Source organism: Lissotriton vulgaris, chromosome 8 (genome assembly GCF_964263255.1).
Source record: "Lissotriton vulgaris chromosome 8, aLisVul1.2, whole genome shotgun sequence".
NCBI lineage: Eukaryota > Metazoa > Chordata > Amphibia > Caudata > Salamandridae > Lissotriton > Lissotriton vulgaris.
In genome coordinates, this window is record NC_141696.1 from 1,503,669,471 (window position 1) to 1,503,695,260 (window position 25,790).

The 25,790-nt window shown below is 44.6% G+C and overlaps 1 protein-coding gene across 1 annotated transcript in view; it reads left to right on the forward strand.

Annotated features, from left to right (window-relative positions):
- The window catches only part of LOC147699006 (potassium/sodium hyperpolarization-activated cyclic nucleotide-gated channel 2-like), a 1,915,905-nt gene that overhangs the window by 710,753 nt on the left and 1,179,362 nt on the right, over nt 1–25,790 (forward strand). The gene's annotated exons all lie outside the window — the stretch shown is intronic.

Genomic DNA, 25,790 nt, shown 5'->3' on the forward strand with positions numbered 1-25,790 from the left:
GAAGCGGTTGGAAGTTACAAGTATCTCGGGATACTACTGGACAAGCGTCTCGATTTCAGCATGCAATTTAATAGCATGGAAAAGAAGGGCACAATACTATTGCACGCCTTTAATACCCTAGCGACCAAACTTAAAGGTCCTTTGGTCTCCCCCTTGCTAACAATTATGAAAGCTAAGTTACTCCCAACAATAGCTTATGGGAGCGTATTACATCATGGCAAGAGTGCACAACTTTTGGACAAAGCACAAATGAAAATCTACAAGCGAGTATTCGCATTACCAAGAAACGCATCACCCGCACAAGTAAGGCTTGAATTTGGTCTGCAATCCCAAATACTGCTGAAAAAGTACGAGACCATAAAATTTTGGTGTAATGTCTGGATGAATCAAGAGATAGCGGTCCATCGTGCTATGTGGGAAACAATTAGCAAAAGTCCCAATTCTCATTACGCCAAATACCTTAAATTGTCATTAGAATCAACCGACTTGGCTACTCTCTGGGAATCCAAGCTTCCAGTACTTTCCTTTAAACAGTTGGTAAAGAAGGCTGCCAACAGGCATTCGTTGCTCGACGATAAAATAACCTTCAGTCGTCGGTCCCATGCCTGGATGACAATTCAATCTTATAAAAAATTAGTACCGGCAACCTATCTAGACCTTGCTTTCTCGCCTTTCATCAAACGTAAATACCTCAATTTAAGGCTGGGTAACTTTCCAACAAATGCCGAGACACCAAAGTGGAAGTCCCAAGAATGTGACGGATGCGGTTTATGTGGCGCAGGAAGACAAGACTTTATCCATCTGATTTGTATTTGCCCGGCTCTGATCCAGGAACGTCGGAGTGGGTTAAAAACCAAGTTTAAGGAATATGGAATACGTACCTGCCGGTCTGCGATCATACAAATTTTATGCTCAGTAGATCCGCAACTCATTTGTAGGGCAGTCAAATTCATTGACATTTTTGAGAAAAACAAAAGAATACTGGCAAAGTCTTGAATCCGGAACATGTTAATATTCAAATTTGAAAGACTTTTTCATCTTAATAACTTTTTTTTCATTCGCAGAGCAGTGTAAACTTTCTGTGTTTTAGTATATTGTCGTATTTATACTTTGTAATGGTTTTTACTAACTATACAATAAAGTATTATTATTATTATCACAGCACCTTTAGCTCACGTATATATAATGCGACCGTTAGCAGTAATGATCACGCTACAAAGTATAAGCAACTAGCCCTCCAATTGAGATCATTACAAACCAATCGAACAGAAGAAGGGGCCACCAGTTTCGTTACTCGGCAAGAGCAAGGTATATTATGCTCTGATTAGAAAAGGCACAGACGAAATTCGCATGATGAACAGATTTCATAAAGAATAAGTATTCCTTGACACAAGCTTTAAACAACAAGCGCACATTTGGAATATTAGCGGGTATACTTCACTATTGATTTTAACGAGCCCAGAACAAGCCAGATGCGCGTGATAAAATCATAAAAAAGTGGGACTGGCTTATCGTGCCGTAGTGGGCTCATCTAGTAGATTCATACTAATTAAGGAAGTACCAAGCCTCGTAGATGGATGGAAGAGCATAACAATTGTTATCAAGTACATTATAGAGTGAAACATCGTTCACCTGCCTATTAATTTTTAAAGGACGGGAGTACATAATATTACGGTCTTGATAAAGAAGGTGGAATGAGATAAAGCCTTCAAAACGCCTTTTTCTGTTGCCACAAATCCATTTATATGAACATCACCCACTGTAAACCATTCCTACCCCTTGGGCATCAGCCCCACCATGCCCTATCCCAGCCCAGCATCTACAAAAAATAAAATGATAATAACAACATTATTATTGTTTTATTTGTCCTACTCTGTTCTGAGAATAGGACATTGGGGTGGGGTGCTGTTTAGTTGGGCTGGGCTGGTTTGGGCAAGGGGAGGATACGTTTGGGTTGAGGCTGGGTGTGGTAGGCGGGTGGGTGGGAGTGATGGGCTCGAAATTGGGTGGCGTGGTTACTTGCCTGGGATAGGGCACATCAGGACTGAGAGGGCTGGTTTGGAGTATGTTTGGGAGCTTGTATCCCTTTAAGGTATTCATTGGAATAGGGAGGGGGAGCACTGTTATTTGGGGGAGGGGGGCAGATTCAGGCTGTTTCCTTTTCCTCTTCATGCATTTGAAGGGAGGTATTTCTGGGGTACCGGAGTGGGACCGCTTTTGTGGGTATTGATGTTGAATGGTACGGTAAGGGAGGTAATCCGGACTTTTGGGTTTGGCTGGGGGTGCAGGTGTTGTAGGGAAAAGTGTTAATCAAGAGGGGGGAGGGGGGATCACTTGTCCTGTGTCCTGTGTAACCTGGGTACAGTTCTTACTAGAATGACCCTTGGTAAAAGACCCTCATACACGTGTAATCATGGTGGTATGGGCGGTATATCTTGATTCTCCGCCTTCGTTTACACGTCTGTGCAGAATCACGGGGTCAGTTGGTATGCACCCTCCACCTGGAGGAGAACACCCTAGGTTAAAACAGTAGTGATCAGTGATTGTTGGTGAAGTGAGAGTGAATTTCTTAAAAACAAACCAATCATGCCGGGAAGGAAATAATTTTATTGACCGGGATTGGATTGATGATAGAGGATATGGCTGAATACGTTGAGGAAATTATTAGGTTTCACACATATTCAATCCTCCGGTGTTCAAAAAATGGTCGACATGTTTCAGCCTTATTGCCCAAGGGGTCGGTGCGGCTTTCTTCAGGACCAGGTGAGTTCAGTGAAGAGAGTGACTGAGGTCTACTCTTTAATGAAGGTCAAGATTGGACCTATAAGTGAAAAAAAGAATAATATTGCTAGGGTGTGGGTCATAAAGATTGGTGCAAAAATTAAAGTAAAATGGGTTTTATTTAAGAGTTAAAACTACGCTATCAAACTCCCTATCTCTAGGGGACATAAACCACATACTCAATACTGGTAAACAGATCATGACTGGGAACCTCCCGTAGTGTATAGCAGGAGGTAGAGGTAACTCTTGAGATCATGCAAACCCCTAGGTTTCTTAAAATACATATTGTTCAGTAAGATACGCAACGGTCTGATTTCCGAAGGAAATCTTTGTGTAGTAGTAAAGCTGTATAATCACCATCATTAGTTTGGGGTATCAAAAAACGTTGTTACATCCAGCAACAATGTGAGGAAGTTGTTGTGATTTACCCCCGGATACCAAGAATACACTCGAAACACATACCTTCCATTAGTTAGTTATTAACATTTAACGGGTACCCAGAGGCTTGATGGAGGGGCTCCTACAGAGATAGAAGTGAGTTTTAGTTAAAGGAGCGGGTGGGTACTTATCTCCATTCAGCGTCCCGGTTGTTTGGTCTATTCGCGCCATACCTCGTTGCTCCACTCGCGAACATGCAGCTTGACTGCCGTGTTGGTATCAGTTATCAACTGGGTGGGTATTATTATTAAGGTATTGGAGATGGTATTATGATTGGTAAAATTGATCATGTATGGTGGTATTATGATTGGTAAAATTAATCATATACTTGTTAGATCTTAATCACTGTGACTAGCAAGATTCTCAGGGGGACAATTCATCTGTTGAGGCTCAGCCATGGGACATTGTCATTCAATCCCCATTGGTCTGTCTTCAGACGGTGAACCCATCTCTGTTCCTTTTCGAACAAGATGCGTACCGCATTGTGATCTTTGTTGCTCAATGTCTCTAGGATGACCCATCTTAGGTCTTCCACAGTATGTCCCTTCTCCAAATAGTGGTTGGCCATTTTTGTTGTGGCCTTCTTGCACTTCACATTACTTCTGTGTTCACAGATTCTTTACCGTATCTTTCTGCATGTCATTCCAATATATTGCATATTGCAGGGGCACGTGATCAATTAGTATGAGTTCTTATATACCATTTCAGGTCTGGTAATAATTGAATCATTTTCGTGGTGGTTGTGAGGTGGCATACCGAACAACTCTCACAGGGGAAGTGTCCTTGGACTGGTGGAAGGTCCCAAAGTTGTGTTTGTTTTGCTCTTTGCTCCAATTGAGGTCTGGTGTGTACTAAAATGTCCTTGAGGTTCTGGGTCCGTTTATTGGAGAATCTCGGTTTAGGCCATGACAGGTTCGCCGAGGTAAGGATTCGCCAGTGTTTGTTGATTATTTTCTTGATATGATTGGAAGCCGGACTGTATGTCGTGACACAGGTCATGAGGTCTTGGTCTTGAGTTCTTGGGTTGGTCTCCAAAAGGCTCTCACGGTTTTGGTTCCTGGCTCTCTTTTTGCAGTTCCTAATCACTCTCTTGGGGTAATCTCTGGCTGAGAGTTTAGCACATAGATCATTGGCTTGGAGTTGGTACTCACTGATTTTACTACAGTTCCTCCGTAAGCGTAGAAACTGGCTGAAAGGGAGGTTTTCCCTCAGCGGTCGTGGGTGATGGCTGTTGAACGACAACAAGCTGTTTTTGGCCGTAGGTTTAAAAAAGGTTTTTGTGTGTAATATACCTTCTTCCACATAGATGGTGATGTCCAGAAAGTCTAGACTCTCTTTGCTTGATGTATATGTGAACTTGAGCCATTGATCTTGATCATTTAACCAACTGTGAAATTGTGTCAGGCTGTCAGCACTCCCTTCCCAGATGAGAAGGATGTCATCTATGTAACGCTTCCAGAAACGAATCTGTTTCTGGAAGGGGTTACATTGATTGTTGACAAACGTTTTCTCAAAATCACTGACGTACAATCCGGCCACACTCGGGGCGAATGTGCTGCCCATCGAGGTTCCATGTCGTTGTTTATACATGGTTTTTTCGAAAAGAAAATAATTTTCTGTTAGTGCAAGTCTGCAACACTCCAGTATGAAATGCCTTGGTGTTTTATAGTTCCAATCCATGTTGAATAATATGTTCTCCAGGGTGTCCAATGTTTTTTCCTGCGGGAGACTCGTGTAGAGACTTTCCACGTCTAATCCTACAAGGATCATAGATGTTTCACAGAAGGTCACAGTGGAAAGGTGGTTCAAAAGGTCTCTGGTATCCTTGAGGTACGTTGGAGTCTGTTGGGTCAAAGGTTTTAAGTACTCGTCTACAAACTGGGACAGAGGCTCCAGGACTGACCCGATACCGGACACTACGGGGCGTCCCGGGGGTGGGCTCCTGGCTTTGTGTGTCTTCGGTAAAGAGTAAAAATATGGTGTTCTCGGGGTGTCAGTATGTAGGAACTCCGCTTCTTTTTTAGAAAGCCAGTTATGTGCTTCGGCCTCTTTGATCATCAGTGTTATAGTTTGTTGTAGCCTGGGTGTAGGATCTACAGTGATGATTTCATAAAAGGTGTTGTCAGACAGCAATTCCAAGCATTGTTCCTGGTATCTCTTTTTCGTGAGCAGGACAATCCCTCCACCTTTGTCCGCTGGTTTTATTACCAGATCCTTATCATTTTTAAGTTCTTGAAGAGCATGTTGTTCTCTCTTTGAAATATTTTGGAATGGTTTCTTGGTCAGAGTTGTTAGATCATCAAGATCATCCATCACCGCTTGTTCGAATGTCTGTATTTCTATTGGTATCTGTGAGTTTAGAGGACAGAATCTCGACTTTTTCCTGAGCGAGGTGTCACCATCCGTAGTAGCTTTTTCTTGTTCCCCAAAAAAGGCCTTCAGTTTCAATTTCCGACAAAATTCAGATATTTCACACTTGGTTTTAAAGATATCCAAGTTTGGTGTGGGTACAAAGCCGAGGCCCTTATTGAGTACTTTCACTTGGTCTTGAGTGAGTGTCCTCTCTGTTAGATTAACAATCAGGTCGCTGTACTCGGCCCCGCTTTGGCTTTGGTGACACTCCTGGTCTGAACCTGGCGTGGTTGGTCGGACCATGTCACTCCTCTGCCTCTTTGTCTTTGTGATGCCCGGCCCCCTCCTAAAAAAGGACGTTGATTGAAATTGGGTCCTAATTGTTGTTGTTGTTGGTGATTTATAGGGGGGCCTTGGAAAAAAGGAGGCATCCAGTTCTGGAAGTGTGGGTTGTAGGGTTGGAAATGCATTGGGGGGCCCATTTGGTAGTGTGGCCACATATTGTTACCTCGACGGTTACCCCGTTTGTTGAAGTTGCCTCTTCTCCTGTTGTTATAGTGGTCATCCCCACCACTGTCGGACCCATCCACTGAAGAGCCGCTGTTGGTGCTGTGATTAGAAGCATTGTCGTTGCTCTTGAAATCTTTGCTACTATACGGATGTATCCGTTCAATCGAAAACCTCTTTAGCTCCTTAGATAGTTTTTGGAGTTTTGATTGTGTGAGATATTCCTGGTTGTCGCTCATTTCCTTATTGATTTCATCCAGCTTACGTTTGTAGATGCTTATATCTACCATGGTGTTTAATTTGGTCTCGATTACTTGAATTTTGATCTGCAATTCGTCTGTTAGTCTTGTAGCTGTTTTGATGATAAGTACTAGGTAGTCCCTAGCACACTTCCACGAAATCGATGACCAGTCTTTCCTAAAGGCTAAGTCTTTGAGAAAGATTTGTGGGCCTCCCTTTCAGCCAGTTTCTACGCTTACGGAGGAACTGTAGTAAAATCAGTGAGTACCAACTCCAAGCCAATGATCTATGTGCTAAACTCTCAGCCAGAGATTACCCCAAGAGAGTGATTAAGAACTGCAAAAAGAGAGCCAGGAACCAAAACCGTGAGAGCCTTTTGGAGACCAACCCAAGAACTCAAGACCAAGACCTCATGACCTGTGTCACGACATACAGTCCGGCTTCCAATCATATCAAGAAAATAATCAACAAACACTGGCGAATCCTTACCTCGGCGAACCTGTCATGGCCTAAACCGAGATTCTCCAATAAACGGACCCAGAACCTCAAGGACATTTTAGTACACACCAGACCTCAATTGGAGCAAAGAGCAAAACAAACACAACTTTGGGACCTTCCACCAGTCCAAGGACACTTCCCCTGTGGGAGTTGTTCGGTATGCCACCTCACAACCACCACGAAAATGATTCAATTATTACCAGACCTGAAATGGTATATAAGAACTCATACTAATTGCAATTCCAGCCACGTGATCTATATGATCACGTGCCCCTGCAATATGCAATATATTGGAATGACATGCAGAAAGATACGGTAAAGAATCTGTGAACACAGAAGTAATGTGAAGTGCAAGAAGGCCACAACAAAAATGGCCAACCACTATTTGGAGAAGGGACATACTGTGGAAGACCTAAGATGGGTCATCCTAGAGACATTGAGCAACAAAGATCACAATGCGGAACGCATCTTGTTAGAAAAGGAACAGAGATGGGTTCACCGTCTGAAGACAGACCAATGGGGATTGAATGACAATGTCCCATGGCTGAGCCTCAACAGATGAATTGTCCCCCTGAGAATCTTGCTAGTCACAGTGATTAAGATCTAACAAGTATATGATTCATTTTACCAATCATAATACCACCATACATGATCAATTTTACCAATCATAATACCATCTCCAATACCTTAATAATAATACCCACCCAGTTGATAACTGATACCAACACGGCAGTCAAGCTGCATGTTCGCGAGTGGAGCAACGAGGTATGGCGCGAATAGACCAAACAACCGGGACGCTGAATGGAGATAAGTACCCACCCGCTCCTTTAACTAAAACTCACTTCTATCTCTGTAGGAGCCCCTCCATCAAGCCTCTGGGTACCCGTGAAATGTTAATAACTAACTAATGGAAGGTATGTGTTTCGAGTGTATTCTTGGTATCTGGGGGTAAATCACAACAACTTCCTCACACTGTTGCTGGATGTAACAACGTTTTTTGATACCCCAAACTAATGATGGTGATTATACAGCTTTACTACTACACAAAGATTTCCTTCGGAAATCAGACCTTTGCGTATCTTACTGAACAATATGTATTTTAAGAAACCTAAGGGTTTGCATGAACTCCAGAGTTACCTCTACCTCCTGCTATACACTACGGGAGGTTCCCAGTCAGGATCTGTTTACCAGTATTGAGTATGTGGTTTATGTCCCCTAGAGATAGGGAGTCTGATAGCGTAGTTTTAACTCTTGAATAAAACCCATTTTACTTTAATTTTTGCACCAATCTTTATGACCCACACCCTAGCAATATTATTCTTTTTTTCACTTATAGGTCCAATCTTGACCTTCATTAAAGAGTAGACCTCAGTCACTCTCTTCACTGAACACACCTGGTCCTGAAGAAAGCCGCACCGACCCCTTGGGCAATAAGGCTGAAACATGTCGACCATTTTTTGAACACCGGAGGATTGAATATGTGTGAAACCTAGTAATTTCCTCAACGTATTCAGCCATATCCTCTATCATCAATCCAATCCCGGTCAATAAAATTATTTCCTTCCCGGCATGATTGGTTTGTTTTTAAGAAATTCACTCTCACTTCACCAACAGTCACTGATCACTACTGTTTTAACCTAGGGTGTTCTCCTCCAGGTGGAGGGTGCATACCAACTGACCCCGTGATTCTGCACAGACGTGTAAACGAAGGCGGAGAATCAAGATATACCGCCCATACCACCATGATTACACGTGTATGAGGGTCTTTTACCAAGGGTCATTCTAGTAAGAACTGTACCCACGTTACACAGGACAAGTGATCCCCCCTCCCCCCTCTTGATTAACAGTATCTAAAGCCAAGGAACTTGGTGGGATCACTCACTTTCCTTCTCCCTATTTTTGATTGCTACACGTTGTAGGGAAAAGATCAAGGGCACTCAGGGTAAGCGTTTTGCAACTTTTAGAACGAGGAATGATACGGGTTTGGTTTCAGAGGTAGCGGTAGAGGTATAGGAAAGTCACATTTGAGCTGTGGATGTATGTGCGGTGTGTGTCTGTTTCGGGTTGTCACCACATCCATTTTCCTGTCACATTTGTAAAACAAATGTTGTCCTCAACCTGTATACATAGGTCCTTATCTCATACCATTGGTAAGAAAGGTCATTGAATGGTGTGCAGCTATTGGAATCCAAACTACACATTAATGTCATCTCCAGCTCAGGTTTCTGTGACACAATACATGTACAAAAGATGGGTCCCTGCTACAGAGAAATAGCAGTATCGTCAGAGTATCTATAGCAAGTTGAACTGCACATCATATATGTTTGCCATTTCAAATGTGAAAATTTATATCAGACTCAAAGAGAGATTTTTCCATTGATACACTACTTAGGGGCAAAATGCAGCACATGAGATCCAAATTTTGACCCTGGCATGACCATTTGTAGTTACCGGCATGGTAAATGACCATTGTACTTTAGTTTGTTTTTGAACTTACACTGTCCACAGAGACACATTTGTGCATACAAACTGTTAAAAGCCAAATTTTCATCGTAATTTATGTTAAACATGGGGGGTGGTTGATGTTGCATTTACAAAGCAGGATCCCTCATGTCGAAAAGGGGAGTCTATTTCCATGCTAACTAATGGATTGCTAACAGATATACCTGTGTATCACTGAATGGTGAAACACACATTAGCACAAAGTGTCAGCACACCACTTCCTGAGATAACTCCCCAGCCACATAATGGACACACACAGATGCACAGGTGCATTCATCCTGACTGCATACACTTAACAATGTACTGCAATGTATCCTAGATTAAAAATGTACTTGCAGCATGGAGAAGCATGTGTGTCGATACTTTCATAATAGACATGTGTAATGATGGAAGTCAATGTTGATGTGTGACTTAAACGCCCATGTCTGCATGCTCCAGTACGTGCTGACATACTCTATTTGCCCTTCAATTATTTACATTCTCATGTACACACTGCACAACACATGAAATATTAATGATAATTGTGAGCACTGTCTTCAGCATGTATTGAGCTGTAGTACATATGGCAGTGCAACTTAGGACTTCATACATTCCTACATGATAGCAACAACATTTAGGCATATATTTGGGTTTCTTCCACATCTTGTTACTCCAGATTGGCCTTGTAACAAGTAAGATTTGTGCTCAGTGTCAGCATACACAGTGTAAACTTATCACTGGCCATAAGTGATGGGTTCAACATCAAGATACACACAGTAGTGTGTCAGCAAGACTCCAGGCACAAGGCTGATAAGGTTGCTGTCTAGGGTAATTGTAAGGAATTCCTACCAACAATGATGTGGTAAATGTTTGCATATAGCCATACATGTTGAAGTTCAAGATTGGACAACCATTTCTGACTTATGCTTTCTAAATCATGATGATTTGTAAAGTATCTTTAACTAAATACATGGTCCTGCATGCGCACATACACATACAAACACGTCATCCTTGAGTGTAAAATCAATATAAATTACCCAAAAAGGTTACATAGCTGCATGTAAGGGAAAAACCAATCATGGCTATGTATGACATCACACTGAAGACAAAAAACTCACTCACCCCCTCTTAGCTGCTTATGTGCTTGTCACTGCCCATCAAGGTTGGGGTATGCCACCGGCAGTATATAGGCCATTATAGTTGGGTTGGGGTTTGGCATGTGCCCCTTCTGCCCGGGAGAGGACAGGCCCAGCTTTAACTCAGCGATTTCTTTGATCCATCTTCTAATGTCCTCCCACCTCTTCTTGCAGTGAGCACTGCGCCGACGAACGAACTCCAGGGACCGCACCCTCCGGGGGCTGGCTTGCCGCTCCTTCAACTTTAGATGGGCCTCGACCTGTATGGTTGCAAAATATGTAGATACTGAGTGAAAATGGCACTTATGAAGTTATCAGCTATGGTGACACAGGACAACAACACAGCTAACAGTAACAATGGACTATATTGAATACGTAACATCTTTGATTTACACATGCTGACCTACTGATATTCTGTGTACTACCATCTATCTCAAAATTGTCTAAATGTACCGCACCACAGCCCTGACATGACATACCCTTGGACATCTACACATGTGTCATGAAATTCTAATTTCAAGATTGGAAAACACAAATGTGACACTTGTATAGCTCCTATGGACCGACACCTGTACAGTGTAGATTCATGTTTTTTAAATGCATATGGTCAAAATGGTAAAACCCACTTCTCCAGTATTGGGATATCTTTCATAGATTCACATGCTTGAATCATTCCCCGCCGTCGAAGTGGAGTCCCACGGTACATAAAAAGCAGTAAGAATTACTACAACATTAAAGTTAATAGAGAAAAAAAATTCACTTTAATATCTCGTCCTAGTCATTAGGATGGGCCAAACTCCAGCCAATCAGGAGACAGCACCCTCTTGAACCGCCTCCACAGAGGCTCCTGGCTCTCAGATTTTCTACTGCACTTTGTGTGATGGGAGTCTCCCTGAGCCCTGCTCAGTACTTTCTCTTGGCCTTCTGGATTTCTTCAGATCTTCAATTCAAAATGCCTTATTCTAAAACAGGGGTCTCCTACTGGTAGCTCACCGAGACCCTGTGAGTAGCTTGTGATGCTTGAGGCTGAATTTAGTAGCCCTTTAGTGTTATTTGGGCTTTTTAGGCTGTTTGGAGGCTCTGTTGCCCGCCCTCACCCAAACCAGCTGCTCTGATTGGCTTTGAGCTTAGCTGGGGCGGGGCAGGCTGGGCTGAAGAGGATGACGTGCCTCTCCTTTTAAACAGATGAGCGTCTTCTTGTACCTTGTGACCAGGCATCTATGTGCCTCTTACCTTTCCCTCATGGGCACTGCGCTCATTGTGCGTCGCGAGTCCAAAGGGCCCTAGTGCAGATCTGCATTAGGCGAGGCAGGGCAGAGCATCTGTTTGCCGGTCGTGCAAGCAGTATAGAACTGCTGGGACCTGTGCCATTTGCCCTTTTCAGCAGTACAGCCTGCCAACTAACCTTCACCAGAGCAGCAGGTAAGCCAGCGTGGGAGCACACCCAGAACAATTCTGAACTCTTTAATTATAATTACAGTGAACTGCACGCAAAAAGCACATGTTCAAATTATGCAGCAGCTGCCATTTTTTCACAAAAAGCTGTTAATCTGTGATGGCCCCATTTTCCACGCTTTCCACTTCTCATTCTGCCACTTCCTCCGGCTTCCCCTCATCTCTATCTCTTTGGGGACAGAAGTTATTTAGCCCACTATTCCGGTTATCGTTATCTTGTGAGCCTGGCTGTAATGTAAACTGTTAACAGGATGAAAGAAAGAAAAAACATCTGATGCATCTTTAACAGCTAAACGTGAATTTATGTCGCTATATGTTTGTATTTGTGTGCCACTTGTCAACTGTATGTACATATTATTCTCTCTCTTCACTTCATTGCCACTGGGCGATGGTACTTTCCAAATATGTACATTGGAGTGATAAGTGTTTATTCTGCAAGCATGCTGCTGGCAAGTAGTCAGAAACACTGGCCAATGACGTGCACATTATCGATTTCCACTTGGTTTTAGGTCTCGCCTGTCGATGCGCATGCGCATCGAGCAAGCGAGACTATTGCGAGTTATCCACTCTTTATCCACTGCAAGGAATCGTGGCGATTCCTTGCAGTGCCCGTGACTTTTAAGGTCAATGCGCATGCGCATTGAGCTTATGCGCATGCGCATTGACCTTAAAAGCGCGTGCGCGTGCACGTGCACGTCCGTGTTTGTTTACCCACTCCGCCCCCTCCCGCCGTGTCGCATTTCTCCTCCCCCTCCCCTCTCTTCCTTCCGTCGGCTCCCCTTTTTCCACTCCCCTCCCCGGCCCCCCCCTTCACCACATCCAGATTGGCCCCTTGCTACCACATCACACCCCTCGCGACCGGCTCCCCGCTCCGCCCCCTCCCGCCGTGTCGCATTTCTCCTCCCCCTCCCCTCTCTTCCTTCCGTCGGCTCCCCTTTTTCACCTCCAGCGAAGCCCGCAGTGCCCCCCACCTCTCTCCCACCTCCAGCAAAGCCCGCAGTGCTGCCACCTCCCTCCCACCTCTAGCGAAGCCCGCAGTGCCCCTTCACCTCCCTCCCATCTCCAGCTAACCCACAGTGCCCCCCCCCACCTCTCTCCCACCTCCAGCGAAGCCCGCAAGTGCCCTCCCCTCCTCCAGCCATGCCCTTCCACCTCTAGCGATGCTCGCAGTGCCCCCCACCTCCCTCCCACCTCCAGCGAAGCCCGCAGTGCCCTCCCCACCTCCAGCCATGCCCTCCCACCTCTAGAGTTGCCCGCAGTGCCCCCCACCTCTCTCCCACCTCCAGCGAAGCCCGCAGTGCCCCCCACCTCCCTCCCACCTCCAGCCATGCCCTCCCACCTCTAGTGATGCCTGCAGTGCCACCCCACGTTCCTCCCACCCCCAGCGAAGCCCGCAGTGCCCCCCCACCTCCCTCCCACCTCTAGCCATGCCCTCCTACCGCCAGCGAAGCCCGCAGTGCCCCTTCACCTCCCTCCCATCTCCAGCTAACCCACAGTGCCCCCCCCACCTCTCTCCCACCTCCAGCGAAGCCCGCAAGTGCCCTCCCCTCCTCCAGCCATGCCCTTCCACCTCTAGCGATGCTCGCAGTGCCCCCCACCTCCCTCCCACCTCCAGCGAAGCCCGCAGTGCCCTCCCCACCTCCAGCCATGCCCTCCCACCTCTAGAGTTGCCCGCAGTGCCCCCCACCTCTCTCCCACCTCCAGCGAAGCCCGCAGTGCCCCCCACCTCCCTCCCACCTCCAGCCATGCCCTCCCACCTCTAGTGATGCCTGCAGTGCCACCCCACGTTCCTCCCACCCCCAGCGAAGCCCGCAGTGCCCCCCCACCTCCCTCCCACCTCTAGCCATGCCCTCCTACCGCCAGCGAAGCCCGCAGTGGCCCCACCTCCCTCGCACCTCCAGCCATGCCCTCCCACCTCAAGCGATGCCGGCAGAGCACCCCCACCTCGCTTCCACCTCCAGCCATGCCCTCCCACCTCTAGCGATGCCCGTAGTGCCCTCCCACCTCACTCCCGCATGGGCCCTTTGGTACTCCTAATGCCCACTCGCCCACCAAGTGCTCTTTCAGAAATTTGCAGAGGGCAGGGTCGTGTGCACTAGTGACACAGGAATATAGTCACACGAGTGCTCAAAAGCGCACAACTACTACAAAAGTTCCATATATATATAAAAAATAGTGCGTTCGAAAGTAGTTTGCTTAGTGGCTTCAACACTCGTTGCTGACATCTGGTGTGGACGGGTTGAATCGTGTAAGGGCCGACTCTGCCTTTTATCCTTCTACGGTTGATAAATTGACATTGGTAGGCAATTACAGCGCGTTGACATCCCAAGGTCTGCAGTATTCTGGAGTTTGTGAAGACGAAAGGTATGAGATTGTACAGTGGAATGCTGAACAGTTTAATGAATTTTTGAGCACCAAGATCTGTATAGGGGTTATATATATAGCCTCTTTGATCATTCTGTGTTTTATTGGGAAATGCGAAGAATATATTTGAAATGTGGCTCTGATTTAAAACTGCCGAGTCCTTACAACGTGAGAGCAAAGGCTGAGTTTCAAATTATAATATCAATAACTCGTCTTTTATATAACACTTCATACCACATTCCTAACGTGTCTAAGCGCTGTTACTGTTACTTAATTAAATGATACTTGTGCACTAGTGACATGGGAATGAAAAGACATGTGAGTGCTCAAAAGTGCACAACTACAATGAAAGTTATATATATAAAAAATAGTGTGTTTCAAAGTAGTTTGCTTAAGTCCCGGGAGGTGGAAACAGCAGGCAGCTGCCATGATTTGTTTCCTTGTGGGAAACATTCCTTCAGCAATCAGTTTACCAGTCCGGCAGGAAGGACTTTGATTACTATCTGTGTCACCATCTTTTGTTAATCTAGGAGCAGGAGCCCCAACCTAAACATTGATTGCTTTTCACCACATGCTTGCTGACACACTTAACACTTTCTCCATGCCGTCTGCACTTTCACTTTCATTTGATTTGCAATGATGGCCGCTGCACACACCATTCTCGGAACGTTGCCCTTGAGCAATGGCAGCCGCTTTTCGATTTTATTTTCTGCGTGCCTTCACTTATGTTTCGCAATGCCCTGCTTTCCTGACACAATGTGATCCGGGCTTTAGGCTTATATTCATTCACAAGGGGGGAGTTGTCCCCAGTTTTCCACTTAGTCAAATACATTTTGAGCGTTTCTTAAGATCGCTCAGGGACATGTAACTGACAACTGTCTCGGGGCTCCGTGTGAAGTAATTAGCTTCAGCTCCAGGAACATGGACACAAAGCTAAGGATCTACTTTGAAGGTATTTTATTTTTGGTACATATAAAGTACACGACTTCAAGAACACCTGTGAAGCCTGGGTTTCCCAGAGAGCAGAACCGGTTCCTCAATTGCATTGCCGAGTTGTGAATCACATTCATATTAAATGATAAGGGTGTAAGCGGAAGTCATACCAGGGTTAATCAATAACAAAAATACACCTAAATATGTTATGACCATTTCCATTAAAATCACTCATACTAAACAAAACGAAATTCACCATGCATACCAAAACAAATATGTTCTATCTATCTATCTATCTATCTATCTATCTATCTATCTATCTATCTATCTATCTATCGCCCTCACTCTATCTATCGCCCTCACTATATGTATCTATTTATCGCCCTCACTCTATCTGTCTGTCTATCTATCGCCCTCCCTCTATCTATCGCCCTCCCTCTATCTATCTATCGCCCTAACTCTATCTGTCTGTCTATCTATCGCCCTAACTCTATCGATTGCCCTCACTCTATCTATCTGTCTATCCATCTATCGCCCTCCCTCTATCCATCTATCGCCCTCCCTCTATCTATCGCCCTCACTCTATCGATTGCCCTTACTCTATCTATCTGTCTATGTATCTATCGCCCTCACTCTATGTATCTATCGCCCTCACTCTATGTATCTATCGCCCTCACTCTATCTATCTCTCGCTCTATCTATCGCCCTATCGCTCTATCTATCTATCTATCTATCTATCTATCTATCTATCGCTCTATCTATCTATCTATCGCTCTATCTATCTATCTATCTATCTCTATCTATCGCCCTCACTCTATGTATCTATCTATCGCCCTCACTCTATGTATCTATCTATCGCCCTCACTCTATGTATCTATCTAGCGCCCTCACTCTATGTATCTATCTATCGCACTCACTCTTTGGCCCTCACTCTATCTATCGCCCTCACTATATGTATCTATTTATCGCCCTCACTCTATCGATTGCACCCTCAACCCCTCACCTACCCTCACCCTCAACCCCTCACCCTCACCCTCACTCACCCTCAACACCTCACTCGCCCTCACCCTCACTCACCCTCAACACCTCAACCTCAACCCCTCACCCTCACTCACCCTCACCCACCCTCACTCACCCTCACTCTCACTCACCCTCAACCCCTCACCCTCACCCACCCTCAACCCCTCACCCTAACTCACCCTAACTCACACTCACCCTAAATCACACTCACCCTCACTCACCCTCACTCACCCTCACCCTCACTCACCCTCACTCACCCTCACTCTGACTCACCCTCAACCCCTCACTCACCCTCACCCTCACTCACCCTCACTCTCACTCACCCTCACTCACCCTCAAACCCCTCACCCTCACACAGTGCAATAGGTCTCGGAGCATTTGAGTTAGAGCTTTTACAATTGTTTATGGCTTTTTTTATTTGTAATTCTTTAGCATTGGCTACAGGAAACAAAAATGCTAAAGATTTACAAAAAAACCCATAAACAATTCTAAAAGCACTAACTCTAATGCTGCGAGACCTATTGCATTTCCAATGCTTGTTTGTTATAGCAGACTGCACCTAATGGCGGTTTTGTAATGAGATGGCTATCTGCCACTTTGTGTGATTTAGTCAACGGTCCAATGAAATGAAGCATGCGCTATTGATTGGGTGTGTCTTTGTAGCTTGGTCCCATAACAAAGTACTTCCTTCGGTATCTCTCATGCTGAGTTTTAAGTCTGTTGTTCACAAATATCTAATTGTAACCTTTCTGTAGGTTTAATTTTCTTTTTATTTCACCATGTTTATATACTAATATTGTGCTCATAAAGAAAGTACGGTATTTTGCCTGAAGTAGTACACCAGTAAATGTTTGTAGTATATTTTCTCTTATGATGATGTGGGGCTTAAAAGTCACCCTTACTCCAATCATGGTCATATCTTTCGACAAAGACGGCCTTGGTTGAAATGCATCCAGCTAAATTAACTTTACTTGGCTTGAACCTGTAAAACCACTTCTTATTGAACTACCTCCACTTTTCCTCCCTCCGTCCCCCTCCAACCTCGGCCATCAACACCTTCATTGAACAGACCTGATTTAGAATGCATATTGTAGAAGTGATTGCTTTCAAACGGACATGTTAGGCCAGGAGAAATTAATGGTGTTGCTAAATTCGATAAAACGGCTTATAATAAATTTACCAGCTTGGAGTAAAATGTAGTGCTGGGTTACAGTTAACACCCCAAAAAATGTAAGTGAATTACAAAAGTTATCAGCTCAGGCAACTTGTTTGGGGAGGGGATAGGAGTGGCATCTCACAGTCAACTTTGGCAACGCTGAAGTACAAACTATTTCGGGATGAAGCGACTCTAACACTGTTTGCCCGCCCTTTTCTCTCAGATGCGGGGTGAATTCAGATTAGAGCAGAGCAGATAGGTCCTTCAAGTCAAGTATTTGAGTCGAGAGCTCATAGAGGAGCACGACTCGGGAGTGACATGGACCACACACTGACCGGGAGGTGGTGGCTGGGTCAGCTCGGCTCTCCCTGCAGCAAATGAGCTACCTGCCGATTGGGAACATCAGAGGACGAGAATTGTCAGTGTCAGGAAGGGCTTGCCTTTTAGTTACTGGTTTGAAGGATGGTAGGGCCAACTTGGCGTGACATTTTTTGAGGACAGCAACGTATCGATAAGTTGGGTGCAAACATAAATGGTAAAAGCAAGTACTGAAACATCCTGGTAACAAAAACAGAAAGGAAAAGAAGTGAAAAGCTAAGAAACAGGCATTCTCATTTAAGTTTTTACATTTAAATGTGGCAGGTTCGTTGGCAGGATGTGCCGCGAGCAAATGTGCATCTAGCCTTAATTACATTCCCTTAGGCCCACAGCCCCACCAACTGGCTGGGGCTGCGGGCCTAAGGTGTCAGGGCTGGCTAAAAGCTACTTCTTTCAGACAAGAAGTTCAGATGAAGGTGATTGACATGCCTTACGATGGCGAATCCTTGTTTGGACACCACATCGAAGCCCTTCAGACCATCAAGAAGGACACAGATACTGCAATCCTTCCGGATGTTGTCACTTCAGAAGGTGCTTCAATTGATAGATAAGGTGGATTTCATGACAATCCTGGACCTTCAGAGCACCTATTTTCATATCCCTATCCTCCCCAGGCACAGAACATTCTTATGCTTCAGAGTGGCTGGCAGGGATTTCCAATTCCGAGTCCTACCATTTGGCCTTCGTTCAGCGCCCAGAGTGTTCACCAAGGCCAGGGCACAGGTGGCAGCTCACCATCGACAAGCAGGAATTAAAATCTTCCCTTATCTGGATGATTGCCTCATGAAGGCAAAATCCTTCGCAGTAGCAAATACTGATACTCAAGAATGTCTCTCTCACTTCCAACCACTGGGTCTCTCTATATATTTTTCAAAGTCTCAGTTAATTCCCTCAAAGGTGAAAACATTCATAGGGGCAACCTTGGACACTCATTAGGCAAAGGCCTTTGCCTCACAGGAAAGACTATAAAAGATCCGCAAGCTGGCAACTTTACTTCTCACAAGAAAGTCCACTACACTCCGGAAGTACAAATTGCTTCTGGGAAGGTTGTCCTCCTGCATTTCCCTTGTTCCCAACTGTCGCTTGCTGATAAGACCCTTACAAGAGGAACTGGACAGTCAGTGTCTGCAAATTTCAGTATCTTTCGACAATATTATCAGGATAACACCTCAAATGAAAGAAGCACTCCAATGGTGGACTCACATCCTGAACATAGCTGCAGGCCTATCATTCCTAGTGGTTCACCAGGTTACATAATAACAACCGATGAATCCCTCAAGGGATGGGGAGCACATCTAGCAGGACTAACAGTGAAAGAAAAATGGGACACGCACCAACGGACATTACACATAAACCTTTGACAACACAATAAGCATGCACTATTTAAACAAACCAGGGGGGACAAGATCAGCCATACTATCTCTACAGGCCCAGCAGGTTTGGGATTGGGCTATTTGGCACATTGGTCCGACTTTGAGCTAATGTCGGAAAACAATGTCTTCAGTATAATTTCTAACATAAAGCCTTCCTCCCATCCACAATTATGAAAGAACTCAACCACACCATTTCCCCTTTCTGGACAAAAATCATCAACGCCTCTCTCACCTCAGGCTGTACCCCAGATTCCCTTCAACTAGAACAAACCACATCCATTCTTGAGAAACCAGGGGCCGACCCTACTGATCTTAACAAACTCAGACCTATCTCCAACCTCCCGTTCCTTGCAAAAACATTGGAGAAATGCATTCTCCACTAACTCAACAAACACATTTATGAGTTCAACCTCCTCGACACCTTTCAATCAGGGTTCTGGAAGGGTTGTAGCACTAAAATAGCTATGCTCAACATCTCTGACGATATTCACAAGGCTTTAGATGAAGGTGATGCCTGCCTACTCATCCTTATTGACCTATCTGCGGCATTCAATACAGTAAATCCTCCAGCTCTTCTGGAGACCTTGTCGAGGCGCTCCGGCATTAATGGCACAGTACTAAAATGGTTCACCTCCTTCCTTCAACACTGCTAGCAACAAATTAAAATCAACTCCTGTCTCTCGAAGCCAACAAAAGTCACACTTGGGGTCCCACAAGGCTCGGTCCTCTCCCCGTCCCTCTTCAATCTCTTCATGGAGCCCCTCACAATCATCTTGAAAAGAGCTGGAGTGAAGTACCACCTTTACGCTGATGACACCCAAATCTATTACAAAATCAAGTCTCCCAGCGACATCCGACACCTCAATGTCACTCTAACCGAGATCCAAACTTGGTTCAACGCTAACCACTTAAAGCTCAACCCAGATAAAACGGAACTAATCCTGTTCTCTCCTAAGAGCAACCATCGACCAATCCAAGAGTGGCTCAAGAAGCGGGTTGCTCTAAACTGCCCCCTCGTCCGATCCGACTCAGTTAAGTCTCTAAGCAGCACCTTTGACAAGAACTTATCAATGGAGGCCCACATGAAAAACTCTGCAAAAAGTGTTCTTTCCTCACTAAAACATCTCAAGAAATTGAAACCTTTTCTTTCTCATGATGACCTCAAGTCAGTAGTCCAATCTCTAGTTCTCATTAAAATTGACTACGGGAATGCCATCCTAACAGGGAATCTAAAAGCTCACCTAGCCCCACTAAAGGCAGTGCTGAGTATGGCCGCTTGACTCCTATCTGGAGTGAAAAGGTTTGAACACATCACTCCAGCTCTCAACTCCCTTAACTTGCTTACCATGGAAGGGAGGTGTATTTACAAGTGGACCTGCTTCACACATAAAACTCTTGACTCTCCGACCCCAACTACCTGAACAACAAACTGATAAGAGCAGTTCTATCAAGAACGCTGAGAAGTTCCAACTCACTCCTTCTTATCCCTCCGAAACTGACAAAGAAAACCACCCAATTCTGATCGTTTTCTGGCGACGCCCCCAAGGTGTGGAACGCTCTCCCTAGAGTCCTCAGATGCAACCCCTCCTTCTCCTGTTTCAAAAGGGATGTGAAGCTACATCTCCTTAACAAATTCTTTCCTGACCAATGTCAACTAACCTAGACTTCAATATCCGTGTTGACTCCCCTCTCTCTGGACATTCAAGGATAGTGGTGACTGGACTGTGTTAGCCACCTTTGTTTGTTTTCTATCCCTCCGCTGCACTGTTTATCTATTTTTCTGGTTGTATTTTTTATCTCTGTTTTGCTTCTTACTGCCTTCTTACTATGTACTTCGGTTTTTACAGTGTGTATGTAAAGCGCTCTGATACCTACGGGTCCAGCTAGCACTATATAAAACTTTAAAAATAAAATAAATAAGTTCAACACCAAATAACATTAACAGCAGAACATGTTCCAGGAGTAGCAAACATCCTAGCGGATTCCTTGAGCAGGTCAATTACAACCAACCACGAATGGGAACTCCAGCAACCAACGCTGAATCACATTTTTTGGTTGTGGGGCAGACCGAGGTTAGAACCTGTTCTCGACCAGTTTGAACTGCAAATGCCAATACTTCGGCAGTTGCCTACCCCAACAGAGATCGTACGGGAATGCGTTTTCAATAAACTGGTCAAATATTTATGCCTACACTTTTACTCCGATTCCTTTAGACCCAAGGGTGCTTCGGAAGATGAGAAACTGCCGAATACTTCTCATAACTCCCAGGTGGCCTCGCCAGGTTCTGGTTCACAGAGCTTCTGCTCCTATCTGAGTGCAGACCCAGGGTGTTATACCCATTACAGAACTTGCTGACAATCAATTGTGGCCAGGTCTGCAATCCGGACCCAACATCGCTACGATTAGCATCTTGGTTCCTGAAAACTATGAGTTTGCTGACTTAGTAATTCCAGCTGACTGGAATCAGTCTTTCACTACTCGTCATCCTTTTCTCCAGTTCACTACAGACTCAGTTATACTCCGTACAAATCCTATCTTTATACCTAAGGTCCCATCAGATTTTCACCTAAACGAGCCAGTTGTATTGAAAACTCTCTTCCCAAATCCACAGTCACCTGCGGAAAGATCTTTGCATTCCATGGATCTAAAAAGGTGCAAAAAATTCTGCTTACAGAAAACAGCCAGCATACATGAGGCTGATCAGCTTTCCGTAGCTTATGGAAAAATCAAAAAGGGATATCCTGCCACTAAACAGACTATAGCATGTTGGATATCTTCTGCAATTCAGTTTTGCCATCGACAAGCCGGAAAACCTCTACCTTCGACAGTGAAAGCAATGGCTCTGTTATCCTCTTCTTCCTCGGGATCAGCGTGTAGATAAAAAGGCCCCCTCCAGATCTATCCAAACCCAGCGTGCTATAAAAGCCTTGGGCTAAGGAAGGATCAGATGAGGGCGGAAGGAACAAACGGGAAGGGAAGGAAGGGGACAGCAGGGAGGGAGAGCTGTAAGACAAAGGACAAGAAGGTTGGAAACGTTTCTTTGTACGAATAATTGGTACAACAAGGAAGGGTCGTGTTATACTCTCCCTACCTTAAGAACAATGATTGGCTGCTATACTCAGGAGATACCTCTCTTCTACTGAGAGCTGGCCTTGGCATCCTAATAGACAATTCCCCTCTGAAACACACAATATGATTAGAAGAGTAAATACACATGCACCCAAACCCTTACCATCTACAATGTAAGTCTAGAACTGTAACACACCTACCCTGTACTCCTTCCCTTCAAGTCTGTATGTGGGGTTCTAGGAACAATGCCTTAACAATAGTCCAAGAAAGGTGGGGGTTACGTCACCCAAATAATGTAAAGTAAAATAGTACCTTTTCATATGGAGACTCTTGCCAGAAACCTCAGAGAAGTGAGCGATGGCGCCTGGTTAAACTCACCAAGACCAATTCCCCAGTAGAAACGGATAAAGCAAATCCTCTGCAATAGCCGTGGAAAGAAGGCTCGCCAACAGAGGATTTGATATACAAAGGATAATAAACAAAGAACCACTTCTGCATTAGCCGTAGAAAGAAGGCTCGCCAACGGAAATGGTAATGGAACAGGGAAATAAAAAACACAGTCTCCGCATGAGCCGAGGAAATAAGGTTCGCCAACGGAAACGGATTACTTCTCTCGCGCACCCTAAAGTAACAATTTCCCTCCGCAAGAGCTGAGGAAAGAGGCTCGCCAACGGAGGAAACGGGAATGTTGCGCTCAAATGCTGACAAAGAACTCAGCTCCACGGAGTTGCTGGTTCCTCACCGCCCGCTCTGACTGCACTCCGAACGCCTCTGCAACTCCTCCAGGGTACAGGGATCTAGACAACGACAAATGGGATGGCCAGAATCCTCAGCTGAAACCAGATCGGTCAAGAAACATCCGGGTCAAGATTCAGGATATCCGACACCGGTCCTAGGCAGTGCTTGCCTATATACCCCGCCTCCCTGCCGCTAAGCATTCTGGGCAATGTAGTTTCATTCCCATGCGGCTTCACAGTGAGGCGCGATTCGGACCATAACAGGCTCTCTTTAAAGGTGTGCCTATTCAACAGATTTGCAGAGCAGCAACCTGGTCCTGCAGGCACACTTTCCCCAAGCATTACTGTCTGGAAGCTACAAGTAATACTGATACAGCTGTGCGGTGCTACATAATCTTTTTCAATAATCTGAGCCTCTTTTCTTCCCACCTTCCTATGTGTTTGACAGTTGTGATGATAATTTAGACTACCGTTATTCCATACATATACATCGTCAGATACTAATGTATGTAGAAACATTTTGTATATATTTGTGTATATTTATTTATGTATATATATAGATAGATAGATAGATAGAAAGATAGATATATGTATATAAGTATATGAATAAGTGGCTATATACTTGGTGATGTACAAGATTCTGTACATTGTGTAAAAAATGCATACCTATGTTGCAACTGCTATCTATTCAGATTCAAGCATGTGCCTCTATGAAAGATACCCCAACACTGGAGAAGAAAATAAATTACTTAACTGTAAACTGGTTCTCCAGTACTGGTATCTTTCATAGATCCTCCCCATAGAGTCTCCCCTGGTTTTTTATTAGGTTTATACTACACTTGTGTTCGAAAATCTGAGAGCCTGGGGCCTCTGTGGAGAGGGTTCTAGAGGGTGCTGTTGCCTGATTGGCTGGTGTTTGGGCCATCCTAATGACTAAGACAAGATATAAAAGTGAATGGTTTCTTCTGTATTAACTTTAAGGTTACAGTAATTATTACTGCTTTTTATGTACTGTGGGACTCCCACTTCGACAACGGGTAATGATTCAAGCATGTGAATCCATGAAAGATACCAATACTGGAAAACCACAGTTTACAGGTAAGTAACTTATTTTCATTGCACATAATGGCCTTTTTATGTTTGAGAAAATAACAATAGCCCTGCCATGCATGTGTATGTAAATGTAAGGATGTAAATCAATGGACATGCAGATTCCTGAAGTGACCCTCTGACAAACTCTGCATGTGCCTGTGTGTACATGATTGGGAGCAAGGCTTCCACTGTATGCCATATGTGGCAAGATTTTATTGGCACAACATCAACATGACATTGTAAATGCAGCACGTTTTCACTATCTTACACCAGTGGAGATGCTGTTTTAAACTACCAAGCCAAATTGACAAAATCGCTGTTTAAAGGTATAGTTTAAATGTGCTTTTTACTGTATGTTTGTGGGTATATCTTATTGTCATTTGAAATCTAAAGCCTGAATGAGGTAAGGGCCTGTGCTGAAGCAATTACTAGCACTGAGCCCATTAGAAACATCACCAGTAGTCTCAGATGTGTATGCATCATCTATGTGTAAATAGTACATTTAAGGTTATGCTGTACTCACCTGCTCCTCTGGTGTGCCATAAAACTGGTGGTACAGGGAAAGGACCGCTTCTACCAGTGTTTCGAGCTCCTCTGGGTTGAAGGAAGGGGCTCTCTCCCCTGTACACCATGACATGTTGGCTTCCAGAAATGGTAAACGGCAGCTACAGGGATTCTTCGCAGCAGTATCTTGAGGCAGTGTGTAAAATGTGAGCATCAGCTACCTTTATATTTCTAACATAGGCGGTCTTTACAGTAGACAGTCATGTGGATTGGTGCAGTCGCATTTTGAAACTTGATCCAGTGGCTGTGACCGCATTGTTGGGACGCGTCTACCGCACTGTGAAAATCAGCCGGCAGACAACGAATGGGCATTTCTTATACATGCCTCACCTCAAGCAATCAGTGATGCCAGTCAAGGCAAACCATCTGAATACGGCGATCACATTTTACAACTTAATCCAATAGCTGTGACTGCATTGTTAAGACACGCCTACCCCTTAGTTCAAGTATAAGACTACAGGAGGTAGCCCATAAACCACAGGGAGACTGGGGCAATAGTTAGTAACAAACAACAGTGTCTCAAACAAGGGTATTACATAGCGTACAAGTACAAATGGCACAAATAATTACAATGGATTAAATCCAATGGAGGAGAAAGCCAAAGAGACATATTTCTTATGAAAGTAACTTGTATTTTAATCAAAGAACATGTTGGACATATTAATTTTCATATGTACAAACACATGAGGCGATAGCACTGCATTAGATTAAATTACACGTAACCATAGAGATACTGTGCACAAGTGCTCGTGAAGTTTGAGTGGAGGGGCAAGTGACACATGACGTGGTATATACAGCAATTGCAGTGGGCGCAACAGGGTAGGTGAAGTTAAAACAGTTCCTTTACGTTTGGTATTCCAAACAGTAAGTGTTATAAATTTATGCTGATTAGATGGGGTATTCGTTTGGTGAGGGCGCCAAGAGGTCTGCTGTGGAAGTCAACGGCGTTTCGCCCTGTAGAATTATTTGGCCATCATCAGGACCAGGTTACGTGATTTTTGATATGCAGTGCTGGAGATAAAAGGATACATGTATTCCTTTATATATGCCCGGAGGTTAATGGACCAAGATGGACAGGTAAAGTAGTGAGGGGAAATGTGTTAAAATCTTTGAGTCCACAAAGACGGGGAGGAGACAATTAAGGAGCGCTAAAACAATGAAGTTGAAGTTGAAATTATTTGTAGAGCGCACTGTGGCCAAGCGGCTTCCTGGCGCT